Raw genomic sequence first — 7,348 nt, forward strand, 5'->3', positions numbered from 1 at the left:
TGGAGCCTCAAGGAAGACTGGATGGCTCTGCAAGATGACTGACACTGCTGGCACTGGAAGACAAGGTGAAGACCAAAATCAATTAAGAGTTTCTCCATGGATGAGCCTGCTTAGAGCCCTGAATGCCTAGCAAAGGGAATGGTGCTGAGGTGTGGCTTTGACAGTCCCTTCCTTCCAAGATCACTACTGAGATTTGAAAGTCTCGCTGGATCATCTTGGAAGCTTTCAGAACCTTCCAGAATCTCTTTTATGCATTTTGTAGATTATGTGTTATTATCAAGCCTTAAGGAACTTTGGGGGTCATTCTGACCCTGGAGGTAGGTGTTAAAGCGGCGGCCAACCCGCCAACAGGCTGGCGGTCCAAAAAATGGAATTCTGACCCTGGCGGGAACCGCCAACACAGGCCGCCGCTTTAACACTCCGACCGCCACGGCGGCACAAACAAACAGCGCAGCGGTCACCGCCAACAGCCAGGCGGCAGACAATGTACCGCCCACCCTATCACGACCCACAAATCCGCCACCTTTTCTGGGGCGGGAGCCCCGCCGATAAAAACACGGCGGAAACAGACATTTTTAATGGAAAACGCTCACCTCGAGACACTCCACGCGGAATCCGGACAGCATGGAACCCGAACTCCACATCCTCCCAGTCATTGCCTTCCTGCTCTTCTTCCAGGATCACGAACGTCGCCGCAGACGACAATGGTGAGTACTGCACCTACGACACAGGGGAGGGGGGGGGAGGAAAGGTTACGGGCACACACATACGCGACACACCCACCCCCACCCTCACCCCCACCCAAATACCTACACACCAATGCAGATTAAATAGTCAGAGTGACACCCCCAAACCCCTCAAAAATAAATGCAAAGACAAAAGGCCATGATTGTAAAAATAGAACTGTATTATATCAGTAATTAAGTATAGTGAACTCAGCAATATAAAAATAAATATGTACACATCTGGAACTAAATATATACAGTGAGCCAAAGTCCGTCACAGTTATCCAAGTGCAAATGTCCGTGGGCCAATGTGCATTAACACATGGGCAAAGCCCACACACGAGACAGACTCCATTGGAGAGAACACTGCTGGGGCATCACAAAAATTAAATACAGGCACCTCAGGGGGAAGGGAAGGGGGGGCACCTCATCCACATGAGTCCACGACGCCAGATCCACGAAGCTCCTCCATGCCCACTGTGCCATCCTGGGGAGTGCAAAGCCACAGACTCTCAAGTCTCTACAGTGGGTGGGCTGCCCACTGTGCCATCCTGGGGAGTGCAAAGCCACAGTCTCTCAAGTCTCTACAGTGGGTGGGCTGCCCACTGTTACATCCTGGGGAGTGCAAAGCCACAGTCCATCAGGTGGATTACAGACTCCACTGGTCATGGAGGAGGCATGGTGGGCAGAGTGCCTCGTGAAGCCCTGCCCGACACAGATCCAGGGCTGCCAATGGGCCAGCGGTGCTTGACATGAGGGCCCAGCGGAGCGGTGCTTGAGATGAGGGCCCAGCGGAGCGGTGCTTGAGATGAGGGCCCAGCGGAGCGGTGCTTGACAGGAAGGGCCAGCGGAGCGGTGCTTGACAGGAGGGCCCAGCGGAGCGGTGCTTGACAGGAAGGGCCAGCGGAGTGGTGCTTGACAGGAGGGCCCAGCGGAGCGGTGCTTGACAGGAAGGGACAGCGGAGCGGTGCTTGACAGGAGGGCCCAGCGGAGCGGTGATTGACAGGAGGGCCCAGCGGAGCAGTGCTTGACAGGAAGGGCCAGAGGAGCGGTGCTTGACAGGAGGGCCCAGTGGAGCGGCGCTTGAGATGAGGGCCCAGCGGAGCGGTGCTTGACAGGAAGGGCCAGCGGAGCGGTGCTTGAGATGAGGGCCCAGCGGAGCGGTGCTTGACAGGAAGGGCCAGCGGAGCGGTGCTTGACAGGAGGGCCCAGCGGAGCGGTGCTTGACAGGAAGGGCCAGAGGAGCGGTGCTTGAGATGAGGGCCCAGCGGAGCGGTGCTTGACAGGAAGGGCCAGCGGAGCGGTGCTTGACAGGAGGGTCCAGCGGAGCGGTGCTTGACAGGAGGGTCCAGCGGAGCGGTGCTTGACAGGAGGGTCCAGCAGAGCGGTGCTTGACAGGAGGGCCCAGCGGAGCGGTGCTTGACAGGAGGGCCCAGCGGAGCGGTGCTTGACAGGAGGGCCCAGCGGAGCGGCGCTTGAGATGAGGGCCCAGCGGAGCGGTGCTTGACAGGAAGGGCCAGCGGAGCGGTGCTTGAGATGAGGGCCCAGCGGAGCGGTGCTTGACAGGAGGGTCAGGCGGAGCGGTGCTTGACAGGAGGGCCCAGCGGAGCGGTGCTTGACAGGAAGTGCCAGCGGAGCGGTGCTTAACAGGAGGGTCCAGCGGAGCGGTGCTTGACAGGAGGGTCCAGCGGAGCGGTGCTTGACAGGAGGGCCCAGCGGAGCGGTGCTTCTCACAGCGGCCCCTCTTCAGTGGTGCTTGTCTTGGCGGGGCCCTCTTCAGCGGTGCTTGTCTTGGCCGGGCCCTGTTCAGCGGTGCTCCTCACGGCGGGGCCCTGTTCAGCGGTGCTTCTCACAGCGGCCCCTCTTCAGCGGTGCTTGTCTTGGCGGGCCCTCTTCAGTGGTGCTCTTCACGGCGGGGCCCTGTTCAGCGGTGCTTCTCACAGCGGCCCCTCTTCAGCGGTGCCTGTCTTGTGTTTGGAGTGAACCACACCTGGCCAATACCTTCCGCTCAGTCTGCCTCGGTTCTTTCCATTGCGGGGCCCTCCTGTGATGGAGTCCTGGGGCCCTGGGTCTCCTCCGATACCCCCGGAATGGGGCTGGTGGGGCCCTCATGGCCAGGCACGACCTTTTTGGGAGTTGCTGGGCTGGTGGTGGCTGAGGTGTTTTTGGAACTCTTACGAGATGGAGGGGGTGGGTCAGGTGAGGAAAAGAGGTTAAGTTTAGTGAGGAATATTTTTTTGGGATGCATGGGAAGGGTAGCAGAAGTGGGTATGGGAGTGGAGGAAGAGGATGTGGTTGTAGGTGAGTCAAGTCTGGTGTCTTTGGGTGCAGGTACTTCTGCTGGAGGCTGTCGTGAGGTGGATGGCTGTTGGGTGGGTGGCTGCCTGCGTTTGTGTGTTTTGGAAGAGGGGGTGTCAGACACACTGGGAGAGGACACAGGGGACGTGTACATGGCAGTGGGGGTGGTGACTGCAGGTGTGCGGACTGGTCTGGAGGGTGTGCTGGTGATGGGTGTACTGGCTGATGGTGGTGTGCATGCAGGTGTGAGTGGAGACGTCACAGGGAGGGAGGAGGGAGACGAGGAGGTGGGGGACACAGAGGAGGTAGTGGCTGTTGGCATGTCTGCATCTGTATGTTGCTTGGGTGAATGCTTGTGTGTTTTGTGGTGCTTATGTTTGGATGAGCTTCCCTTGGGTGTTGAGGTGTGTGCAGGCTGGTCTGTAGGTGTGGATGGGATAGGCGGAGGAACAGGGGAGTGGGACTGGGTGGAGGCAGTTAGAAGAGGGAGGCTGGAGACAGGGACAATCGCTGCCGTCAGTGCTGAGGCCAGAGCGTTGAACGATCGCTGCTGGGCAGCCTGACCCGAATGAAGGCCCTCCAGGTATGCATTGCTTTGATGCACCTCCCTCTCCACACCCTGGATGGCATTCAAAAGGGTAGACTGCCCAACAATGATGGTCCTCAGGAGGTCAATGACCTCCTCACTGAGGGCAGCAGGGGTGACTGGGGCAGGGCCTGAGGTGCCTGGGGCGAAGAAGATGGCCGGCTTCCTGGCCGTGCGGGCACGGGCCGAATGCCGAGGGGCTGCTGGGAGGGCGGAGCTGGTGCGCTGGGTGGCGGCTGTACCTGTAGTTTCGGTGGGCACGGATGTTGCCGCCACCGCAAGGGAGCTACCATCCGAGGATGTGTCGCTGTCACTGACGTCTGCACGGGTCCCCGTTGTGGAGCCCCCCTCGACCTCCGTCTCACTGGTCACCTCGGAGTCCGTTGCATGGCCCTCCGGGGCCATGTGAGATGCAGCTCTCTCTTGCGCTGATGCCACTTCTCCTCCGCCTGATGATGCTAATGCACACATTCCCAGAAAAACAAAGAAAATGGGGGGGGTGGAGAAATAAAGACAAGTTGAGTGCATGCATTGGGGACACCGTTGGCGGAGAGGACAGACAAAGAAGCCCCCTGCACTACGCTGCGCACTTGGGGTACACTACTCATTCACTGGGACATGCCCTACAAGCCTATGGCCGACAACTGCCCACACAGAATACACAGGTCCATGAATAGCGTTACTAGGCACCCTACAGAGGTGGGCGGCGGGGGCACAGGGCCATGCCTCACGGAGGGGCCTAGCCTACAGAAATCGCCCTGGCCTAGGGATACCCACAGACCTCCTCCCCCACCCAGGCACCTCCACTGCGCGCAAAGATAGCAGAATGTGCTGGTACTCACCCCCTTGTGTCTGCTGTGATGTCCTCAAGCGCCCATCCAAATCGGGGTAGGCCACTGCCAGGATCCGGGACATCAGGGGGGTCAAGGTACGACTGGCACCCCTCCTAGGTTGGGAGGCCATCCCCAGCAGAGCCTCGGCGGTCTTCCTGCTCCCGCGGCGGATGTCCTCCCACCTCTTGCGGCAGTGGGTGCCCCATCTGTAGACCCCCAGGGCCCGGACGTCCTTGGCGATGGCACGCCAAATCTCAATCTTCTGATGGGCGCTGACCTATGTGACATGTACAGGGGGGGAAAAGAAACATCAGCACTTTTCTGCATGGTGGGTGTGAGTGGCCCCCCCTCCCCAACCTTGCCATGTGCCACATGCTCTCATCTGTCGTGCCATGCATTCCTCATTCGCTCCCCTCCCCTCCATCGTACATCCACCCCACTCATCCCAGGCATAGCCCACTAAGCATGGTCCCAGTGTACTTACCTGTTGGTCTGGAGGACCGTAGAGTAGCGCATACTGGGGGAGGGCCCCGTCCACGAGCTTCTCCAACTCTTCGGAACTGAAGGCGGGGGCCCTTTCCCCAGTCGCAGCAGCCATTATCACTTCCAGACCGAGGTCACAGCAGCACTTTCAGTATAGGTCCTCTCCTGTGGATGATCAGGTCTCGAGTGATTAAGCAGATAGAAAATGGCGGTTACAGCCACGGCGGTGCGTACCGCGACCGCCGGCGCACATCGCCATTGGCTCCTGAAACCCATAGGGTTCAATGTTATCCAATGCGGCTTTGCGCCGCGGTCTTAGACCGCCTACCGCCACGGTGTGCCACGCCAGCGCAATGACCTCACTTCACATTGTCACACTTCACAGGTCAGGCAGCCGCCATTTCAAGGGCCCACATGGCTTAATTCCTACTGCGTCACACATGCCTAGGCCTTGCATCGACACTCCTACAAGCCATTCATTCCAGAGAGAAACGTGTACTGTGCAAGCTGTGGGAACTTACCTGTGGGTTGATTGACTCTGTGCTCGCTGTTGTCCTTCCTAGGCACCATCCGCTGGGACTTGCGAGGAGACGGAGGAATGTTCCTGTGTACCGACCGCTGGTGGACCTGTCGAGATGGAAGAACGACATGTCATCCTGACCTACAGACTCAACCGTGCCACTATACAGGAACTGTGTGCCCAGCTGGAGACAGAGCTGATGTCACCCATACGCCAACCCACAGGGATCCCCCCTCTAGTGCAGGTGCTGTCAGTACTCCATTTTTTGGCTAGTGGATCATTTAAAACTACAGTGGCCATATCATCTGGGATGTCTCAACCTATGTTTTCCAAGGTATTGTCCAGAGTGTTGTCTGCACTGATGAAATACATGCAGAGCTACATCATTTTCCCTGAGGTGGGTGACTTGCCTACAGTGAAGGGTGATTTCTATGCCCTTGGACACATTCCCAATATCATTGGTGCCATTGATGGTACCCATGTGGCTTTGGTCCCCCCAAAAGACGATGAACAGGTGTACAGGAACCGAAAGAATTATCATTCGATGAATGTCCAGGTGGTCTGTTTGGCTGACCAGTACATCTCCCATTTAAATGCCAAGTTCCCAGGGTCAGTGCATGACGCGTACGTCCCTTATGTGATGGAACAGCTACAGAGACAGTGTGTGTGGCTAATTGGTGACTCTGGTTACCCCAACCTCCCGTGGCTATTGACCCCAGTGAGGAATCCCAGGACCAGGGCAGAGGAACGGTACAATGAGGCCCATGGGCGTACTAGGAGGGTGATCGAGCGGACCTTCGGCCTCCTGAAGGCCAGGTTTAGGTGGCTGCATATGACAGGGGGATCCCTAATGTACTCACCAAGGAAGGTGTGTCATATCATCGTGGCCTGCTGCATGCTTCACAACCTGGCTTTGCGACGCCAGGTGCCTTTCCTGCAGGAGGATGGTCCAGATGGTGGTGTTGTGGCCGCTGTGGAGCCTGCGGAGATTGAAGAGGAGGAAGACGAAGAGGACGACACAGACAACAGGGACAGAGTGATACAGCAGTATTTCCAGTGACACACAGGTAAGAATGTACTCCAGCATTTAAAACTATCTGTAACAGTACAGGCTCTCTACTGTCTGAGTTTTCCCCCAATGTATGGTAACTTAGTTGTGGATTTCCCTTCCTATTTCAGGGATCTGGTCCCCACGGAGTGCCCTCTGGTTTCTTTCCCCATGGACTACCGCTGTGTGACACTGGTATGCTGTCATCACAATGTAACTGAACATTTTTGGTTGGTTATGTCTAATACATTTGGTTTAAAGAAAATAAATTGCAGACTCCAGATGGTTTTGGTGCAATAATTGTGTTTATTGAAGTGAAGAAATGGGTGAATAGTTCAAGAACGGTGATGGGTGATTGTGGAGGCATGTCCTTGGCAGAGTCCAGACTCTCGTTTGCACAGGTGCATTGTCCATATGCCTGTGGAAGGTGGAGCAGGGGCAGTTCTAGGTTGGACAGGGTGAACAAGTGGGACAGTGGGATGACATCCGGGGGGATCCTTTCCTGGCGGGGGTCTTGACATCCTACTCTGTCTTCTTCCTGGATCTCAGGCCTTTCTTGAGGGGTGGTTCTTGTTCTGCAGGGGGTGGGGTCCGGGTGGCCCGTTGCTGTTGTTTGGGGGCCTCCTGACCACTAGCGCCGGTGGAGGTGGTGGGCTGTTCTTCGTCCATACTAGTGGCAGGGGCCTTTTGGGAGGCCACAAGGTCCTGCAATGTGGTAACACTCTGGTTGAGTGCCACCACGATGTACCCATTGCGGAACTGATGGTGCGCAGTTCTTCCCGGAACCCCATGTACCGTTCCTCCTGCAGTGCCTGGATCTCCTGGAACATGGCCAGGACCGTCGCCTTCGTCTCT

This window comes from Pleurodeles waltl, chromosome 7, assembly GCF_031143425.1.
Source record: "Pleurodeles waltl isolate 20211129_DDA chromosome 7, aPleWal1.hap1.20221129, whole genome shotgun sequence".
NCBI classification, from domain to species: Eukaryota; Metazoa; Chordata; class Amphibia; order Caudata; family Salamandridae; genus Pleurodeles; species Pleurodeles waltl.